The 22078-nt window shown below is 48.8% G+C and overlaps 1 protein-coding gene across 1 annotated transcript in view; it reads right to left on the bottom strand.

The window, feature by feature from the left end:
- ERF (ETS2 repressor factor) overlaps positions 1-21709 on the bottom strand; it is a 157951-nt gene extending 136242 nt beyond the window's left edge. The window contains exon 1 of the mRNA XM_040327306.1: positions 21630-21709. The gene's annotated coding sequence lies outside the window, so the exon portion shown is untranslated. The remainder of the gene's footprint in view (positions 1-21629) is intronic.
- Between the last annotated feature and the right edge of the window lie 369 nt (positions 21710-22078).

Below are 22078 nucleotides of genomic sequence, written 5' to 3'. Positions count from 1 at the left end.
TTTACGTAAATTACGTCCATCCGTATGCGCGAACGACTTACGCAAACGACGTAAAAAAATCTAATTTCGGCGCGGGAACAACGGCCATACTTACCACCAAATTTTTTTTTATTATAAGTCAGCAGCTACAAATACTGCATCTGCTGAGTTTTAATATATGGACACTTACCTGTCCTGGGCGCCTGCGATGTCGGCACTCGAAGCATATCTGTCCCTCGGCCGTCATCTTCGGTAAGGGAATCAGGAAGGGGCTTCACTTCCTGGTTCCCTACTGCACAAGCGCGAGTCGTGCTGCTCGATCCCACTGGTCCTCGCTGTCTTCTGGGACCTGTGTGTCTCCCAGAAGACAGCGGGGGACGGAGTAAGCGCCGGACGTGGCGTAGGTCACCGCGGTGATCTATGCCCGGAAGTGGGAGAAAATACCTGTATTACACAGGCAGTGCAGATCCTGACCTCCCTGGGGCCCTGAGAAGCGGGGTGAGGGGCCGAAAATGACTTCTCACCAGGCGGGGCCTCTAGTAATTTGGGGGGCCCTCCGCAGCTTTGCGGGGCCCTAAGCGGCTTGCATAGTGAGCCTATAGGGCGGATCGGCTCTGTACACAGGTATCTGCTCCCCCCCCCCCCTGAAAGGTGCCAAATGTGACACCGGAGGGGAGGAGGATTCCGAAAATCTGAAGTTCCATTTTTGGGTGGAACTCCGCTTTAAGGCCCAGTTTCACAAAGAGTTACGCCGGCGTATCAGTAGATACACCGACAAAACTCCGAATCTAAGCCCGTCGTATGTTTAAGTGCATGCCTCCTACCCGGCTCATTTGAATTAGGCGGGCTTGCGCCGGGGGATTTACGCTACGCCACCACAACTTTACAGGCAAGTTCTTTGTGAATAAAGCACTTGCCTGTAAAACTTGCGGCGGCATAACGTAAATGACATACGTTACACCGCCGCAGTTTTACGCCCATCTACGAGAATCTGGGCCTAAGTATTTCTCTGGGGTAAAAAGGTTGAGAATGGCAGCATGCTGAGAGCAGGACTGGGCAAAAATAGTCGGAAATCAGCAGACCTTCACTGTTAACAGCTCTTGAGGACAAGTCCATCAGCCAATAACTAGTGTTAAAGCGGATCTCCACTCTAAAGTGGAGTCCCGCTGATCGGAACCCTCCCCCCCTCCGGTGTCACATTTGACACCTTTCAGGGGGGAGGGGGGTGCAGATACCTGTCTACAGACAGGTATCTGCACCCACTTCCGGCCCTACGATACGGGCAAAGGACGGGTTTTTTCCTTCCTTCCCGTCCGTCCCCCGTTGTATGCTGGGAACACTCGGCTCCCAGCACACAGCGGGAGCCAATCGGTGGGCGCAGCGCGACTCGCGCATGCGCCGTAGGGAACCGGGCAGTGAAGCCGGAGCGCTTCACTTCCTGGTTCCCTCACCGAGGATGGAGGGGGGAGCAGCAGGGTGACGAGCGATCGGCTCGTCATCTGCTGCGATCGGCGCTGGACTCCAGGACAGGTAAGTGTCCTTATATTAAAAGTCAGCAGCTGCAGTATTTGTAGCTGCTGGCTTTTAATATATTTTTCCCGTGGCACATCCGCTTTAACTTCATACAATACTGGTGTTGAGAGTGTCTGTCGGGTGCTTAGACAAGAATACTCCTAGTATTTGTATGGGCATGTCTATGTGATGAACTATACAGAAGAAAAAACAGGAGACAGAAGACAAAAAAAAATAATTTAGTGGTTAGACAATGAGGATACGTCATTAAAATGCCTTATGGATGGCAGAGGTCAAAGGAGAATGGGCATGTAATAGAATGTATAAATAACTGACTCTATTTTATTTAAGTAGAAATTAACTTTTCAATATGTGTTTTGACATAATTAGCTTAACCACTTCCATACCGGGCACTTACGCACCTTCCCGCCCAAGCCAATTTTCAGCTTTCAGCGCTGTCGCACTTTGAATGGCAATTGCGCGGTCATGCTACACTGTACCCAAACAAAATTGGCGTCCTTTTTCCCCCACAAATAGAGCTTTCTTTTGGTGGTATTTGATCACCTCTGCAAAAAAATTTTTGCGCAACAACTAAAAAAAAGACTTTTGAAAAAACGTTTTTTTTTTCTGTTATTTTTTTTGTAAATAAGTAAGTTTTCTCTTTCAATTAAGGGCACTGATATGGCGGCACTAATGGGCACCGATGAGGTGGCACTGATGGACAGCGATGATGTATAAGACGATCCCTGCTTTTTGGATTTTGGCTGCATATGTGGGGGACATGGCTGCATATGGGGGGACATGGCTGCATATGTGGGAGACATGGCTGCATATGTGGGGGACATGGCTACATATGGGGGGGACATGGCTGCATATATGGGGGACATGGCTGCATATGTGGGGGACATGGCTGCATATGTGGGGGACATGGCTGCATATGTGGGGGACATGGCTGCATCTGTGGGGGACATGGCTGCATATGTGGGGGACATGGCTGCATATGTGGGGGACATGGCTGCATCTGTGGGGGACATGGCTGCATCTGTGGGGGACATCGCTGCATTTGTGGGGGACATGGCTGCATATGAAGGGGACATGGCTGCATATGAAGGGGACATGGCTGCATCTGTGGGGGACATGGCTGCATTCGTTGGGGACATCGCTGCATTTGGGGACACATTTAAAAAAAGTATCGGTATTCGGTATCGGCGAGTACTTGAAAAAAGTATCGGTACTTGTACTCAGTCCTAAAAAAGTGGTATCGGGACAACCCTGATATATATATATATATATATATATATATATATATTTTTTTTTTTTTTAAATGAAAGGAAATCTTTCTATTTCCAAATTGTGTTCTCAAAGTGGTACTTTTATATTCCTTTATTTTAGATGATTACAACATACTTTGTTCTTCCTCAAATTTTGTCCAGACTGAACAGTACTGTTACTCAAATGCAAATTTTGTCTTTTTTTTTTGTCAGAAGTGAACAGCTGAGCCCTCACCTCCCACCACTACCCATGGTTGTTAACCTGCTCTAAAGAGATCAGTGACCATCCAAGGAAGGGCAAAGGAGTCTTTTATGTGCAGGCTGCTAAAAGCCCTTTCACACCAGCAGACCGATCCGGTCCACCTGTCCGTTTTTCAGGCGGAACCCGACCCGTTATTTATGTACAGAGTTACACGAACGCGCAATTGTCAGTTAACCACATCCTGCCCGCAGTACATTATATGACGTCCTTGACATTCAGGGGGGGATATCTGAATGAAGGGTGCAGTTACAGGCATCATTCAGATATTATTATTTTCTACCGGATTCTGCGCACCATAAGAATGATCATAGTGGCAGTTCCGCCGCTTGATCGTTCTTACAGACGATGGGAGGGGACGTTCCCCCCTCCCGCCGCCATCCGATGCTTCTCCGGGCTCTCCCGTGCCATCAGAGACCCGGAGAAAGAATCGTCCGCCACCGGATGACGACCATAGAGATTTCCGGTGACCACATGGTCACCAGTCATCTTTATGACTGTCAGAGGCCCGGGCGCGAAGTTATGACTTCACGTCCGGGACACGGATGTAAACAAAGCCGCAATCGCAGCTGTCAGCATGAGATTGATAAAAAAAAATAATTGATCTCATGCTTTCCAGCCTGGAGGAGGGATGTGGGGTCTTATTGACCCCGCATCTCTACATAAAGAGGACCTGTCACGATAGATTGCTATAACAAGGGATGTTTACATTCCTTGTAATAGGAATAAAAGTGATCAAAATAAATAAGAAGTAAAAGTACATGTAAAATAAAAAGATTTTCAAAAAAAAAAAAAAAGTACGTGTAAAAGTAAAAAAAATAAAGTAAAAAATAAAAATGTTACCGGTAGGTCACGCTCAGAAGTGAACACACACGTAAGTTCCGTACACATATGTAAACGCTGTTCAAACCACACATGTGAGGTATTGCCGCTTGAGTGTAATAATTCTGGCACTAGACCACCTCTGTAACTCTAAACTGGTAACCTGTAAAAAAAAAAAAAAAAAAAAAAAAGCATCGTCTATGGAGATTTTTAGGTACCAAAGTTTGGCGCCATTCCATGAGTGTGCGCAATTTTAAAGCGTGACATGTTGGGTATCTACCGTATTTATCGGGGTATAGCGCGCTCCCGCGTATAGCGGGACAGCACCCCTGAAGTTGCCCCGAAATCCTGTGGAAAAAGATTTTTTGTACTTACAGTTTTGGTGTCTTGCGCGGCGTCCATCGTCGGCCTCGTTGGGTCCGGCGTCCGTCTGCGGCTTCGGGTGTCCTCTTCGTCGGGTCCGGCGTCCTTCTGCGGCATCCTCGCGTCCTCCCTGCTCGTTTCCCGCGCCGAGTTTGAATACTGCGCCGACATATACAGAGCGCAGTACACTCGTGCATAGTCGGGCAGGCTCGGCTACTCTCACGCTGACGTCCTGTACGTCCAGAACGTCAGCGCGAGAGAAGCCGAGACTGCCCGACAATACACGAGTGTACTGCGCTCGGTATATGTCGGCGCAGTATTCAAACTCGGCGCGGGTAAGCGGGTATCAGCGTATATCGCGCACCCACGATTTTGCCCTGATGTTCAGGGCAAAAAAGTGTGCGGTATACGCCGATAAACACGGTATTTACTCGGAATAACATAATCTTCCACATTAAACAAAAAAATTGGGCTGACTTTACTGTTTTGTTATTTTTAAATACATGAAAAAAGGCGTTTGAATAATGATTGCGAAAATACCGTGTGAGATAAAAAATTGCAATGACCGTCATTTTATCCCTTAGGGTGTCTGCTAAAAAAATTCTATAAAATGTTTGGGGGTTCTGAGTTACTTTCTAGCAAAACAATTATGATTTTTACATGTACTGTAGGAGAGGAGTGCCAGAATTGCCCCGGTATGGAAGTGGTTAAAGCAACGCAGTGCCGTATCACAAAAAAACGGCCTGGTGAGGAAGTGGGGGGCAAACCTTCAGGAGGTGAAGCGGTTAAGAAACAACCAGACTTATTTCACATCAGTGCCGCTCGCGGTCTAGAAGTCTCTCTGTCATTGACGAAGTATGAATGTCACGGACTGTATAAAAACCAGCCCAATTTGTAGACCGTATTCGTCTTATGCCAACAGCACAGTCTGGACGCGATACGATAAATTTCACGCCGTCTCTATATAGAAGCTACATTCACACCACGTGTTTCGCTCCATGATACAGCTGTTCTCTGTTATGGGACCTTTTTTTAAAGTGTCCTTTTTGTGCAGCTGTCCCCCCCCCCCTCCCTATCTTGGCCTCTATTACAGTAAATCAGCCTTCAGCATGGATAAGTAGGATCACCGATTTGGATTGGTAATTACTCCCCATCCCCTCCTGTGCTGTGGTATCTGGTATGGTTACAAGTCATGTGAAGAATGCAATTTATTAATACGCAGGCATATAAATACTTTCCAGTTACTATATCCATCCTCTCCATATATTTATGACTACTGCCTGTTTTGAGTGTTAAGCCTCTCTCTGCAATTTTAGTCATGTTTTACACGAAGGAACAAACATGTTAAATCGCCGCTAAATTGCAGCTGTCTGCGCATATTCCTTCCTTTTCTCAGACACACAGACAAACACACCGCCAATTGCTCCGTACCAATTGTAAGACATGCACTAGCAAGGTATTTGGTAAAGAGGGTCATGTGATCGCTCTCATCAACTGCCACTATGAACCTAAAGTGTATCTAAACCTAAAAGCAAACATGTAATATGTTGCAGCATACTAAACCTTAAATATGGTGGTGCTCAAGAGCTGATAAACCACGTTGTTTCGTATGTATTAAGAGAGGTATGGACTCCAGAGACAGAGATATCATTTTGCCCCTGTATAAATCATTAGTAAGACCTCATCTGGAATATGCAGTTCAGTTTTGGGCCCCAGTTCTCAAAAAGGATATCGGAGAACTGGAGAAAGTGCAGAGAAGGGCAACCAAACTTATAAGAGGAATGGAGGAGCTCAGCTATGAGGAAAGATTAGAAGAACTACCGTATTTATCGGCGTATATCGCGCACTTTTTTGCCCTGAAAATCAGGGCAAAATCGTGGGTGCGCGATATACGCCGATACCCGCTTTTCCGCGCCGAGTTTTGAATACTGCGCCGACATATACCGAGCGCAGTACACTCGGGTATAGTCGGCCAATCTCAGCTTCTTCCGTGCTCACGTCCTGGACGTACAGGACGTGAGCGCGACAGTTGCCAAGCCTGCCCGAGTGTACTGCGCTCGGTATATGCTGGCGCAGTATTCAAAACTCGGCGCGGGAAACGAGCGGGAAGGACGCGAGGATGCCGGACCCGACGAAGAGGACACCCGAAGCTGCAGACGGACGCCGGATTCGCCGATGGACGCCGCGCAAGACACCAAAACTGTAAGTAACCTAAAGTTGGGGAATTGGGGGCAACTTTAGGGGTGCGCGCTATACGCGGGAGCGCGCTATACCCCGATAAATACGGTACATTTATTCACTCTTGAGAAGAGGAGAATAAGGGGGGATATGATCAACATGTACAAATATATAAGGGGTCCGTATAGTGAACTTGGTGTTGAGTTATTCACTTTACGGTCAACCCTGAGGACAAGAGGGCACTCTCTACATCTAGAGGTAAATAGATTTTATCTCCAAATACAGAAAGGTTTCTTCACAGCAAGAGCTGTGAAAATGTGGAACAGACTCCCTCCAGACGTGGTTCTGGCCAGCTCAGTAGATTGCTTTAAGAAAGGTCTGGATTCTTTCCTAAATGTACAGAATATAACGGAGTACTAAGATTTGTAGGTAAAGTTGATCCGGGGAAAATCCAATTGCCTCTCAGGGGGATCAGGAAGGATTTTTTTCCCCTGCTGCAGCAAATGCTCTGCTGGGGTTTTTTGCCTTCCTCTGGATCAACTGTGGGTATGGAGTTGGGTGTATGGGATTGCATTGTGTTTTTTATTTTGTTTGTTTATTTATTTTGTTTTTTTATTTTTATTTTTTTTGTGGTTGAACTGGATGGACTTGTGTCTTTTTTCAACCTGACTAACTATGTAACTATGTATGCAAGAAAAGTTCACGACCAACGCCCTTCGGACAAAAGTCCTACGCTTTGTCCGCGGAAAATCCGAGCGTGTGTATGAGGCTTAAAGGGGTTGTAAAGGTACAATTTTTTTTTCCTAAATAGCTTCCTTTACCTTAGTGCAGTCCTCCCTCACTTACCTCATCCTTCCATTTTGCTTTTAAATGTCCTTATTTCTTCTGAGAAATTTCTGTTCTTCTGTCTGTAACTCCACACAGTAATGCAAGGCTTTCTCCCTGGTGTGGAGTGTCGTGCTCGCACCCTCCCTTGGACTACAGGAGAGTCAGGACGCTCTCTACGTTGCAGATAGAGAAAGGAGCTGTGTGTTAGTGGGCGTCCTGACTCTCATGTAGTCCAAGGGCGGGGGCGAGCACGACACTCCTGTACTTCCAGGACGTGACTGCGAGAGGAGCCGAGCCTGCCCGACTATACACGAGTGTACTGCGCTCGGTATATGCCGGCGCAGTAGTTCAAACTCAGCGCCGGAAGCGGGTATTTGCGTATATCACGCACCCACGATTTTGCCCTGAATTTCAGGGCAAAAAAGTGTGCGGAATACACCGATAAATACGGTAAATCATAACAAAAGATTGTAATTCAGCTTTTAGTTGGGCTCAGGGCCGATCCTAGGCAGGGTGCACAGGGTGCTCCGAACCCAGGCGCCGCAGAGGTGGGGACACCGTAGCTCCAAAGTGCTCCCCTCCCTCCTCCTTGTCTGTGTCCAGAGGCGGAGCGCATGTAGCGGGTGCTGCGGTTCCCCATCCCGCTTGCTCTCTCCGCTGGCAACTGACAAGAGCGCATACCTCCCGCTGTCCTCGGAACCTGGGTTTGGTACCACAGCGGAGCATAGTACTAGAACACGTTCTGGTACTAGGCTTCACTAATTAATTCTGTCCGGTGTGAATGGAGCAGTCTCCTTTCTGCCCCGCCCCCTCTGCGTGTGTCGGCTCTTTTCCCATAGGCGGTGTGATGAGAGGCTTCTGGGTTGGCTGGAGCTGCTGCCAATCATCCCATGCACTTCCAGAAATGCTCTCAGAGTGCCACCCTCCAAGTAACCAAAGATGCCACGTATGCCCCGCCCCCCTGTAATGTGCTTCTGCTCCCAGCACGCCCGAGCTACATGGATCTATTGGACAAGTACTGATCTATGGGGACACCTGATGTGGGGGGCTCTGATAGGGACACCTGATGTGGGGGGCTCTGATGGTGGACCCTAATGAAGACTTCTTAGGGAAGCATCTCTGTGTTTAAGTCATAGCCATAGAAACATTTGTAAAGGGGAGGAGTTAGTGAGATGACCATGCCCATGTGGGGGGCCCCAGAAATCTTTCTGCACCCAGGCGTCTGTGACCCTAGGATCAGCCCTGGTTGGGCTACAATATTAGGGTAAATGTTACATGGCTGAGATTTTTCCAGCTTCGTAAAATAACCTTTCATTTGCCATTCGTCCAAAGGTTTAGATCCTTCTACCTAATCTGAGAATCCATGTGTATCCATACTGAATGACCAAGAGAGTAAAACGCCTGATGTATAATTTAAAAACCTTCCCATTAAAGGGACATTAGAGGAGCTTTTGCTTTGTCTCTGACATGTGCTTCCATTTTTCTGGAGAATTGACCATATTATGGGCCCTAATTGTTTACTGCTGCTATTGCTCAGGTCAAGTTGATGTTTCTGGAGCATTTACTAAAAATTTAGGGCACATGTGGGAAATAAAGGGAAACCATAATGGTTTGCAGTCGATTTTATTTAAGTTGTTTTTTTATGATGATTATACATATTTAAAATTGAACTTCGAGCAGATTTAAAAGGCATTCCCTTTAATTATCAATATACCTTAAATGTATATTTCTTAAGCAAGCGTTTTAAGTATCTAAATTTGACTCGGAATCAGCCTCTCGTGGTCCTTTTGCAGGAGAGCTTGGACAAGCCTCTCTTAACTTTTGATACCTTATGCCCCGTACAAACGACCGGTTTTCCCATTGGAAAAAGGCCGATGAGAGCTTTTGGCTGGGAATCCCGACCCTGGCCCAGATTCAAGAAGCAATTGCGCCCGTGTAACCATGAGTAACACGGCGCAATTGCTTACTTGCTCCGGTGTAACGAGTGCTCCTGATTCAGGAACCTCGTTACACCGGCTGCAGCCTAAAATCTGCGCGGCATAAGGCTCTTATGCCTCGCAGATTTTAGGCTGCATTCTTGCGGGGGCCGCTAGGGGGCGCTCCCATTGTGTATCAGCGTGTAGTATGCAAATTGCATACTACCACTGATTCACAATCTTGCGCGGGCCCCGCGCAAGCCAGGTACGGAGTTTCCGTACGGCTACTTTAGCGCAAGGCCGCCCTTTCTAATAGCAGGGGCAGCCTGTGCTAAAGTATACCGCCGCTCCCACGTCGCGACGTTCAAATGTTACGTCGTTTGCGTAAGTGCTTCGTGAATGGCGCTGGACGCCATTCACGTTCACTTTGAAGCAAATGACGTCCTTGCGACGTCATTTGCCGCAATGCACGTCGGGAAAGTTTCCCGACGGAGCATGCGCTGTACGCTCGGCGCGGGAGCGCACCTAATTTAAATGATTCCCGCCCCCGGCGGGATCATTTAACTTGCGCGCGCTTACGCCGGGCAAATTTGCCGGCGCGCCCTCGCAAGTCACGGAGCTACTGCTCCGTGAATCGAGGGCAGTGCAAAATATTTGCGTGGGTGCAGGGCAAAATCGTTGCCCTGCTCCCACGCAAATATCGCGCAAATCTTATTGAATCTGGGCCCCTGTGTATGCTCCATCTGTTTTTTTCCTACAGGAAAACTACTGGGAAAAAAAGTGAGAAGGATCTCTTTTTTCCCGTCAGGAAAAAATCCTAGCGGCAAAACCGTTCTGTATGGAATTCCGACGGGAAAAAAAACACGCACGCTTAGAAACAATTCGATGCATGCACGGAAGCATTGAAATTATTTTTCTCGCCTCGATGTAGTGTTGTACGTCACCGCGTTCTTAACGCTCGAAAGTTCAGAGAACTTTTATGTGACCGTGTGTATGCAAGGCAGGCTTGAGAGGAATTCCGTCGGGGAAACCATCGTTTTTTTTTTCAGACGGGAAAACCGCTCCTGTGTACGGGGCATTAGAGGAGCCCTTGAAATAATTTTCAGGTCTTGGGGAATCCCTGCTAAAATCAATTCATTGGGAGACAGTGGGTTGAATGCCCCTTTACCGTGATGATCAGAATGCCACCCTTAGAGATAGGGTCATCATTGATGTCATGCCATTGATTCTTAAAAGTGGCATGGGCCCTGGAACTACGCAGGTGCCATCAAATGAGAGGTCAATTAGCCACAGCTCATGCAACCCCTAGCAACCTTTGGAAGAACCCTAGGCATCCATGGAACCTTGGCTGGGAATAAATGACGTAGTCCTGTGCTTGATCAACTGGAGTGTAGGGCAGATCCATTATGTCTACATAAAGATGTCTACATGTTTGTAAGCCCCCTGGCAGGGGCGGAACTACCGCCATAGCGACCCACGCGGGCGCTATGGGGCCCACAGCCAAGTGGGGCCCGGTGAGGATAAGTGGCGGTGCATCCTTCCTGCACTGCTCTAATCACCATAGATAGATTCATGCGACCATAGATAGATTCATGCAACCCCTTTAACTATGGGGTTTTACCACCCCCCATACTGCAAATGTACACAAATCACTTACTGTTCTGAGCCCCCTATAAGGCTGCTTTCACATTGAAATTCTGGGGTTTACCTGCACCACACAGTGCAGCACAGTGCAGCACAGTGCATCTGTAACTTTCCTTGGTTAGCTGCGCTTTGCCATAGACCCCCTACCCCAACCTCACCCCCTTTAGCTGCAGTGGCCAGGGGTGTACACATGTCGCAGTTGCACCCACCAAAAGCAACAGGGGCTTAAATCCTGCTGTGGCATGCAGGGCCGTTTGAAGGAATTTGAGGGCCCCAAGCACCCCCCCGCACGCAAAGCCTATGTTTAGCGCTACACTAATTTTTTAAACCCATGTTCTTACTCCCGCCCCCCCGTCCCTATGTTTTTCTAATCTCACCTCCACATCTTCCCTGTAGGCTGCCGATGTAGCGTGGACGAGCTCCTCTTCCTCCTGTCAGTCCGGTGTTCTATCATTATGGGTCCCCAGCCCCCTATCAGATGCCTGGGCCGGGTACCGCGCGGTACAGGAGATTCAGTTTCCTGTGTTCCCGGCCAGACTGAAAGGAAGTGAGCACTCAGTGTGCACTTCCTGTCAGTCCGGCCGGGAACAGGAAACAAAATCTCCTGTACCGCGTGCGGTACCGGGCCGGACTGACGGGACTCCAGGAGGAAGGAAGAGGAGCTCGGCCAAGCTACAGCCTGGGAAGGGGAAGTTGGGGGCCCCAGGCCAGCTCGGGGCCCCAAGCAATTGTTTGTTTTGCCTGTCCTGTAGCGACGGGCCTGGTGGCATGTGTACACCTTTGTCTGCTGCCTCAGCAACTAGAAGGGCTAGGGATTGGGGGAGGTAAAATGCGATTGAATTGCAGGGTTTTACCACCCCCCCTCCAACTTTACCTATGAACGAGCCCTAGGGGGGCCGCTGCCGAATGCAACTAAGGACTCATTTACAAGTGCAGCAGGTACTGCTGCTCCTCTGAAAAGCGATCCGAGTGTGTTTGACAGGTGGTGAGAAGGCGGAGAGAAGGCGATTTGTTGCCTCCTCACCTTCTGACTTAAACGCTTGATTGGCGTGCAATGCGCGCGATTATGACACGGTAGTACGGCACTTAAAGTTTTAAATAAGGTGTGAGGGGGGCGATCCTTGATTTCTCGCATGTTGTTCATGTAGATCTCCAGCTCTTTATGGTTGCCTACCCCTGCATTAGAGTGTCTCTAATACATCAGAGTCCACCATCATCACCACCACAAAGCCCCCTATTTTGGTTTACAGAGCCCTCTCATCCACCCAAGGCAAACCGAGTCTCATACTGGCGGCACCCTGGTTGAGAAATGAATGTCATGTCTACATAAATGTCTGTCAATCATCCTGAAACATGGACACAACGTATTTATATATTTTATAGCAGCCCCTTCATTGAATTCAATATACAGATACTAATTCAGATCGGATTAAAGGTTCTCAACTGTATGCCAGTTTGAGGGTTTTTTAAAGCATAGTCGAATCAATTCAGTCTGTCACATTCTAGCAGTCCGGGCATTCAGCAAGGTGAGCCTCCCTTTAGCAGGAGGCTCTGCTGTGGCTTACAGAACACAGGGTAGGGATTTTATGGATCCTGTGCGGTATTTCGGCAATGGAAGTTGTGACAAGTCCCCTGACAATCTTCCTTCTTCAAACTTGGCTGCAATCCTGACCAGGCGTACCTCTATGTTTGATGTCTAAATCGCACGCCTGTGGTGCACAGACAAAGGTTCCTTCTTGAAACCAGTCGAACTTCAGCTGTGCCAAAACTCTTCCTTTAAAGGCCCCTGTACACCAACGTATTTGCAGGCGTATGGGCATAGGGCATACAATATGGCTGAATTTGGGGTGCCAGAGAGCCCCAGTTGGTGTGCAATTCTGCCCAAAGGATTGAATTATAAAATATGCTGTACGCTGGTATATGCTTCTAAATACCGGTACAAGAAAATATGGCTATACACTTGCCGGACCAGAAAAATATGGCCATACGCGTTCAGGATCAGGAAAATATGCCCATACACATGCAGGACCAGGAAAATATGCCCATACACATGCAGGGCCAGGAAAATATGCCCATACACATGCAGGACCAGAAAAAAATGCCCATACACGTGCAAGACCAGGAAAATATGCCCATACACATGCAGGGCCAGGAAAATATGCCCATACACGTGCAGGACCATGAAAAAATGCCCATACACGTGCAGGACCATGAAAAAATGCCCATACACGTGCAGGACCAGGAAAATATGCCCATACACATGCAGGACCATGAAAATATGCCCATACACGTGCAGGACCAGGAAAATATGCCCATACACATGCAGGACCATTAAAATATGCCCATACACATGCAGGACCAGGAAAAAATGCCCATACACGTGCAAGACCAGGAAAATATGCCCATACACATGCAGGGCCAGAAAAATATGCCCATACACGTGCAGGACCAGGAAAATATGCCCATACACGTGCAGGACCATGAAAATATGCCCATACAGATGCAGGACCAGGAAAATATGCCCATACATGTGCTGGATAGAATGTAATGAGAAGTCCAACTTTTTTTTTTTTTATTAAATTTTTTATTTATGCACAGCAAGAAAACTGGTCCACATGGACCCCAACAGTGTCATTACAATCATTGTAACATTACATTTAAAGATGTTGAATAACATAGTAAAGGGCAGATATCTGGGGCACAGGAAGGGACACCATTGCCGGGCTAGTACCTGGCGTAACCATCTGGGTCGTCTTACCCGGTCATGTCCCTCCGGTCTCCCATCCCCATATCCCCATCCGTTCCGTCTCCGCTCAACTCCTAGCTAGAGTCCAGAGCCGATGGGGCATAAGAAACCCGTGGGGTCCAGCAAACACAGCTCTCCCCATTTTCCGTTTTCTAAGTATGAGTAAGTTAAAGAGAGCGAGAAAGTAGAGTGCGAGAGTCGCACAAAAAGCATCTAGAGAGCGTAGAGTCCAGGGTGTACAGCAAGAAAGCTGTACTAGAAAGGGGGGGGGGGAGAGAAAGAGAAGAAAAAACAAAAAAAGGGGGGGGGGGGGTTTTGGGGGGGGGGGAAGTCGCGAGCATGGCCTTCTCAATGTCGGGTTGCCCTCGGGCTTCAGTGGCCCACTCCAGGAGCCCATTCCAGCTGTTTGCTTTTCATTCCCTACGTTTCTAGTCCCCGGCCGTCACCCTCTAGGGGCTCCCCCTGAGGGATTGGCCCTCTTCGGAGTACTTGAAAGAGTTCCATAGCCTCCACGTCTGAGTGTACAGTTCAGTCTTGTCTTGTTTTGTCAGTATCAAGTCTTCCATTATGTTAATGTCGTCAACCTTCTGTAGCCACATAGCAACCGACGGTGGGTGTGGGGATCGCCAGCAGAGCGGTATGCACGCCTTCGCCGCATTTAATAGGTGGCGAACTATCGATTTTTTGTATGTCTGAGTCGGGGTATCGTTCACGTGCAGGAGGAAGTACGCCGGTGTATTCGGGACCGTCCGATCCGAGAACATTTGCGTTATTCGCCGAATTTCGCTCCAGTATGTCTGTAGACGTGGGCATGACCAAAATATGTGCAGCAAGGTGCCTCTATCAGCCTGACACCTCCAACAGGTGTCCGGTACCGACGGAAACAGACGGTGTAGTAGGTCTGGGGTCCTATACCACCTCGTCAGCAACTTAAAGTTTGTTTCCTGTGTTTTCGCACAGATCGACGACTTGTGTGTGAATCTGAGTATACGTTGCGTCTGAGCCGGCGTAAAGTGGCATTCCAGATCCCTTTCCCATTTACCCAGGCACGGGATCCGGTAGTCATCCGATGGTGTTATCAGAATCGTGTGCATCAACGACAGAGCGTGCGGTAAGGGCTCTGACTCCGAACATATCTCCTCCAGGGGCGTAAGTACGCGACCGACTTCTGTGGGTGGTTCTAGCGTTCGCAGGAAATGTCTCAGCTGTCCAGTTCTCAAAAAGTCCAGTCTATACTGACCCGCAGGGTCCGTCAGCTCGGCCGTCGCTCTCCAACGGCCTGCGACGCTAAAGTGTGAGGCCTGGGACAGGCCCGAGTCTCTCAGTTCGCGAAACCTGGGATCTGTCAGGCCCGGGGTAAAGGATGGGTTGCCCAAAATGGGTCGCAAGGGGGAGGCATCCGATGACAGGCGGAACCGTGCCATCAGCCCGGAACACACCGTGATAGTGTTACTGATAAGTGGGTGCCTGTTCACGTCGCTTGGCTTCATGTCCCGACACCACGGGGCCGACCTCAGCTGTACGTCGCATTGCGCCTGTTCCAGCCTCGGCCAGAGCTTGGTCTGTCCATGACGGCACCAGTCCACCAATCGGTTCAACTGGGCCGCGTAGTAGTACATTCTAACATTGGGCACTGCGAGGCCCCCGTAGTTCTTGGGCATGGTGAGTATAGTCCTGCTAATCCTGGGGTGTCTGCCCGCCCATAGGAACGATCCAAGCGCAGACTGGACTCGTCTAAAATAGGCGGCCGGTATATGTATAGGGAGGGCCTGTAGTAGATACGTAAATTTAGGTAGAACTGTCATCTTGAGGATGCTGCACCTCCCAAACCATGAATGAAGGCCCGTGGTCCACTGATCTAGCTGTTTCTGTACCTTTTGGAGTAGTGGGGGGAAGTTGAGCTTAAAGATGTCATTTAGTTTGGGCGGTATGCGGGTCCCGAGGTATGTCAGGGCTGTGCTTGTCCATTTCAGACCAAAGCGTTGTTTAAGAGACTGCAAGAGCTCTTGGGGGATCCCCACTGCCATCGCTTCAGATTTGGTCATATTAATTTTTAGGTTGGAAAGCCTACCGTACGTGTCAAATTCCCGTAGGAGACTCGGCAGCGAGGTTGTCGGGTTTGTCAGGGAGAAAAGCATGTCATCAGCGTAGGCTGAGACTTTATGTTGACAGTTACCTATGATTACTCCCGTGATGTCAGGATTCCGCCTGACATGTTGCAGGAAGGGCTCAAGTGTTAGGGCGAAGAGTGGCAGCGGGCACCCCTGTCTGGTCCCATTCGAAATCGGGAAAGGGTCTGATGTAGTGCTATTCGCCCGTACTCTGGCCGAGGGATCTACATAAGCTGCTCCTATCCAGCCCATCATCTTCTGTCCGAGCCCTATGTGCCTGAGCGTTGCGAACATGAATTGCCAGTTCACTCGGTCGAACGCCTTTTCGGCGTCCGTACCGACAAACACTGCAGGCGTCTTGGAAGTGTTGGTGACATGTAGGAGGTTCAGGACTTTGGTCGTATTGTCCCTAGCCTCCCTAGTCGGCACAAATCCCACCTGGTCAAGGTGTATTAGATCTGGGAGGTGTCGTTGGATTCGCGTGGCGACTATCTTGGTGAATAATTTAATGTCAGAATTTAGGAGTGATATGGGGCGGTAACTTCCGCACTGGCCTGGGTCCTTCCCTTCCTTGTGTATCACCGCAATTTGAGCTTGAAGTGTGGAGGAGTGGAACTTCCCTCCCGCGCCCACCGCGTTGAACAGGTGCAGCAGTTTGTTTCCCAGTGACGGGAGCAGGGCTCTGTAATAGGGGACAGTGAGACCGTCCGGGCCCGGGGCCTTGCCAGGTCTAGCGGACTTCAGAGCCGACTGGAGCTCCATCATAGTGATTGGTTCTTCCAGCAACTCTCTCACCTCTGGGTTCAGCTTCGGCATTCGGGAGTCTGAGATGTAGTTCAGGGATCGGTCCGTAGTTAGGGTCGGGGAAGTGGGCGGGAGATTGTATAGGTCCTGATAAAAGTCTTTAAATTCGTTTGAGATTTGCTGAGGGACAGACACCTTCTCTCCCTTGCGTGCAGTAATATGCGGTATATACGACGCTAATTTCTGTGAATGGAGCGCTCGGGCTAGCATCCTCCCACACTTATTACCCGATTCGTAAATCGTGCGCCTACAGATCTGCATCGCCGCTTTGGCCTTGTGTCGCAGTAGGTCTGTAATATGACCGCGGGTGGTATTCAGCTCAGATGTGATCTGTGTTGTTTGAGTCTGTTTATGTTGTGCTTCAAGGGTTTGCAGCTTCTGTAGCAACTTGTCAAGTTGCTCTGTCCTCTGCTTCTTCAACCGCGACCCATTTTTAATAAGTATCCCTCTCACCACTGCCTTGTGGGCCTCCCACACCACCCCCGGGTCACTGTCTGTGGTGGCGTTCGTGTTGAAATAGTGTCCCACTTCCCTCACAACCTCTATCATAGTGTCTTTGTCTTGCAGTAGGCTCTCGTTTAGTCTCCACGGGTGTCTTCGATCAGTCAGGGTGTTCGTCAAGTCGTATACTATTTGTATCGGCGCATGGTCCGACCAAGTGATGTTACCTATCCGGGTTTCTCTAACCGCCGATAGGTGCCGGTGAGGGATCAGGAACATGTCAATCCTTGAGTAGGATTGATGGGGTTTCGAAAAGAAGGTGTAATCCTTCTCACCCGGGTGGGTCAGACGCCAAATATCTACCAGTTGATGCTCATGGAGCGTTGCGTGCACCCGTTTACGGAGATCTACCGACAGAGCTGACCGCCCAGCGGAGGTATCCTCCAGCGGGGACAGGGGGATGTTGAGATCCCCTCCTATTATCAGTTGTCCTGTCATAAAGCTCGTCAATTGGGTCAATCTCCCCGCGAGAAACCTGTCTTGTCGGTCGTTAGGGGCGTAGAGGTTTGCGATTGTTACTTGTGTCTGTCCTATGCGCCCCTTCAGGAATAGCGAGCGGCCCTCCGGGTCCGTTTTCATCCCTTCTAGAGTCCACGGGACCTTGGCCGATATGAGGATGGACACCCCCCTAGACTTTGTCTCCGTGTACTGTGAATGGTAAACTATAGGATAAAATCTATTCTTTAATACTGGGAGGTTGTTGTTTCTAAAATGTGTCTCCTGGAGTAGGACCACGTCCGCCCTCATCCGGCGCATATCATGTAGGAGCATTCTCCTTTTCTCCGGGATATTCAGCCCCTTGACATTTAGTGATACTACTGTCAGCGTGTCCATGCTCGCAACTCGGGGTAAGGGGAGGGGAGGGGGGGGGGGTAAGGTCAAAGTCGTGGATTAGGATCTCTCAGAGGAGGTAGAGCTGAAGAGAGAGGAAGTGGGCAGGAAAAGTTCCTCCACTGAAGGACAGCGGGGAAAAGAGAGTTAAGTTAGGAGGCCTGCACTAGAGTGTGCGGCCAGAAAAAAGGTATCTAAGTTAGCCTAAACGGCTATGACACTCGCCGGTCTTAGACCGGGAGTCGAGTGTAGGCCTATGTGGGTAGGTGGATAGACGAGCCCAGCAAGGCGAGCTCCCGGGTCCCGTCTCCCCCTTCCCCGGCCCATAGTAATGATGGTATCTATGCAAGGCATTGCAATCAAATCATTATGTCATTTGGTGTAGTTGGTAACAGAGAGGTCCAGTTTTGCACAGCAACATGGAATCTAATATCATATCTACTTATATTTAAAAAAGGAAGCAACAACAGCATTAACAGCCCCCAACGTGGGGGGGGGGGTGATCCCCGTCCCAACATAGCTAACATAGCAATAATAACATTCAGGACAACAGCTTCTCTAGGGCCATCCCAGCAACCCGCCCTCCTCCCCTCTCCCCCCCATGACATGTGTGTTCGAACAGCATCCCTTTTGGGTCTCAACATATGATGCTCTACTATACCGCCTGCCCCATTGAGTAACTGTTTCACTCGTCTATCTCCACCCCTGTGGGTATAATCCACCATATTGTTTAGGCATTATTCAAGTCAGCCTGCCTCTGGGGGCAGCTTAAACAATGTCCCATGGGCCCATGAGTCTCCGGTCCTGGGTGGGGTATCCAACGACTGTGGGCTCCCTCGCGCTGCAGTGTCAGACAATGTCAGAGATTGAACTGGGGTCTAATAGGTAGCCATCCCCCACCCCCTTGTATGAGGGGCCATATTCCCCGTGAGACCGGTGTGTTTCTCCCTCCCATGCAGGGCTCATGCGGATAACGTATGCCCCAAGGCTCCAAGATCTTGTGGCGCTTTGAGTTTGGTTAGGGCTCTCTTGATCAGTTGCCATCCCCCTCCCCCTCCCCCCTTGGGCATAGTGGCAGTTGGACTCCGCCGGGGTGAGGGCTCTCCCACTAGTACTGCTTGGCAGAAGTCCAACTTTAAGGGCTCATTCACATCAGCAGCTGCAGAGACACACCACCTTTAGCTGCAGAGAGGTGTACACATGCCATGGCCACAATGCTTTCTTTCGCAGCCTTGGCCCACTCCCACGGAATGCAACACATTCAAGTGAATAAGGACGCTCTGCAAGTAGACTCAGTCTAAGGTTTAAGTCAGACAATCTTCAGAGCAGGCAGCGTTTGCTATACTGTCTTTTGAGATAACCCACGGTGCTCTGGGAATCCTTGTTATGTATCAGAACAGCATTAACAAAACTTATACACTGTTGGAAATTATAGGGAGAAACCTTTTTGTCTCCAGTAATCATACTAAAAAAGTTCATACTCACACTCTGGTGCCATCTTTTACCTACAGTTGCAGCTTACATAGAGCAATGGGCTACATTGCTAATCTACATAAAGGTAAAATATCTCAGATTTTGTACAGACCTGGGTACCAGAGCACTACAACACCTCCTCATTGCTCGTAACACCTAAAATACACATACAGATCACACACTATACAAAGGTGTTAAAAACGACTCCAATAAACACATTGGGCTAGATTCACAGAACACTTACGCTGGCGTATCTACAGATACGCAGCGTAAGTGAACAAATGTGCAGTCGTATCTATGCGCCCTATTCTCTTAACTAGATACGCCTGAATTTGGCCTCCATCCGACCGACGTAAGTCTCCTACGCCGTCGGATCTTGGGCGCATATTTACGCTTGCCGCAAGGGGCGCTTCCATTGATTTACGCGCCGAATATGTAAATGACCTAGATACGCCTATTCACGAACGTTCTTGCGCCCGTCGCTGTAATCTACGCCGTTTACATAAGGCGTACGTCTGTCGTAAAGTTATCCCTGCTATAGGTGGCGCTACCCATGCAAATGGTATGGACGTCGGAACAGCCGTCGAATTTTACGTTAAGTCGTACGTGAATGGGGCTGTGCGTAGGTTACGTTCACGTCGTTCGCATTGAGCCGTCGTATCTTAGGGAGTATATGCGGTTACATGGGGTCACGGTTAATTTAAATGTAGCACGCCCACTACCTGCCTACTTTGAATTAGGCGGGCTTCCGCCGACCATATTACCCTACGCCGCCGCAACGTACGGGGCGAGTGCTTTGTGAATACTGCTCTGGGCTCTCTGCGCGCTGTCGGCGTAGCGTATATTCGATATGCTACGCCGGCAAAACTATGCGCAGAGCTACCTGAATCTAGCTCCTGATGTAAATACTTTACTTGGTGCAATGAAAGTACTAAACACTTTATGCAAGGTGTGCTGAAAGGGACCGAAAAAGCCGTCGTTTAATTATAGGTGGGTCAGTCCCTGGTTCCTTTTATGCCTTGGAGGGGGGTCTAATAATAAAACAGTGAATGTTGCTTTCACCATATATTCTCTAGCAGCCAGGACCAGGAAAATATGCCCATACACATGCAGGACCATGAAAACATGCCCATACACGTGCAGGACCATGAAAATATGCCCATACACGTGCAGCACAAGGGAAATATGCCCATACACATGCAGGACCAGGAAAAAATGCCCATACACGTGCAAGACCAGGAAAATATGCCCATACATGTGCAGGACCAGGAAAATATGCCCATACACATGCAGGACCAGGAAAAAAAATCCCATACACATGCAAGACCAGGAAAATATGCCCATAAACATGCAGGACCAGGAAAATATGCCCATACACGTGCAGGACCAGGAAAATATGCCCATACACATGCAGGACCATGAAATAATGCCCATACACATGCAGGACCATGAAAATATGCCCATACACGTGCAGGACGAGGAAAATATGCCCATACACGAGCAGGACCAGGAAAATATGCCCATACATGTGCACCTGAAATAATATTCCTAAACATTGATTTTAAAACAGAACAACACAACTGTTCAAATTAAATCCAACACATAGAGAATAGTTTTCTGTGCGTTACTGGTGAGCAGTATTAAAGAAACTTTCCACCCAAAAGTGATATTTTAATTATAGGTGGGTCAGTCCCTGGTTCCTTTTATGCCTTGGAGGGGGGTCTAATAATAAAACAGTGAATGTTGCTTTCACTATACATTCTCTAGCGGAGAATCAATTACTGCCATGAAACACATGGGACCTGGAAGAATGTTGGCTGAACCGTCATATTTAGTGCCTCCTAAATATGCCCGGTCACACTGTAATAATTCCTGACACTGTCGCTGTTCACCTTGGACTTTTTTGGTGTTCCCGGACACTTTTTATGTGTTCCAGCTTTGCTTGTATCATTCTCCACAATATTCAACAATAAAACAAAATCTAGCCGGGACAGTGGGAGCCCCTCATAATGACCACAGCAGACGTGCTGGCCCCCGAGAACTAAATCGCAGAGGTCAACACAATTCCCAAGAGATATAGGAAACTGTCAGATGGTTTTTCTCTCCAGCATCTACCAAATATATAAAAAAAAAACAGTTTTTGGGTAAGCTGACCTTTTAGGAAAAAAAAAAATGTGAATCCAAGGAACGAGTCTTTCATCCCGGGACTGTCCCTGGACATGGTGCCATACCAGGGACAGCCCCGGGATGAAAGGCTCATACTTTTTTTTTCCTTTGTAGACACTTCCATTTGGACAACATTCTGGAAAACCCGGGACACGGTATTCAAGTTACATAAAATCTATAGACAAAACAGACAAAAAAAAAAAACGGGAAGAAGTAATGACTTACAGGAGGAGAAAGGGTGAGAGGGAAAGAGCTGAGAGTCTTCACTCCGAAAGGGAACATGACCCAAAGGAGAAGATTCCGCGTCAGGAATTAGAAACGGAAAGAGAGGGAGCCGAGGGTGGGGAGTGGGAGGGGGGATCCGTTTATACACTTGGGGTGCTTTTTTTTTTTCCCAGATAGGTATTTTTAGAAGGTTCCCTCGCTCTCACACAAGAGCCCCCGTCCCAGGGCGCGGCTGGTGTTTGAAAGTCGCCGGGGCAGGGTGCCAGGAGGAATTCTATTTGAGAGTGCGAAGAAAACGGACGCCAAGAAAGAGGGGGACACGGGGACAGGAATCCCAGCCACGTGGGAGGGCCAGAGGAAAAGTTTGTTCCTATGTCAGGATTTAGAAACAGGGGGGCCAGAGATAGAAGGCGAACCGCGGCAGCTATTTATAGAACGTGGTTGGGTCA

This window comes from Rana temporaria, chromosome 10 (genome assembly GCF_905171775.1).
Source record: "Rana temporaria chromosome 10, aRanTem1.1, whole genome shotgun sequence".
NCBI lineage: Eukaryota > Metazoa > Chordata > Amphibia > Anura > Ranidae > Rana > Rana temporaria.
The sequence above is the reverse complement of the archived record's forward strand: the minus strand, read 5'-3'. Positions and strand labels throughout refer to the sequence as shown.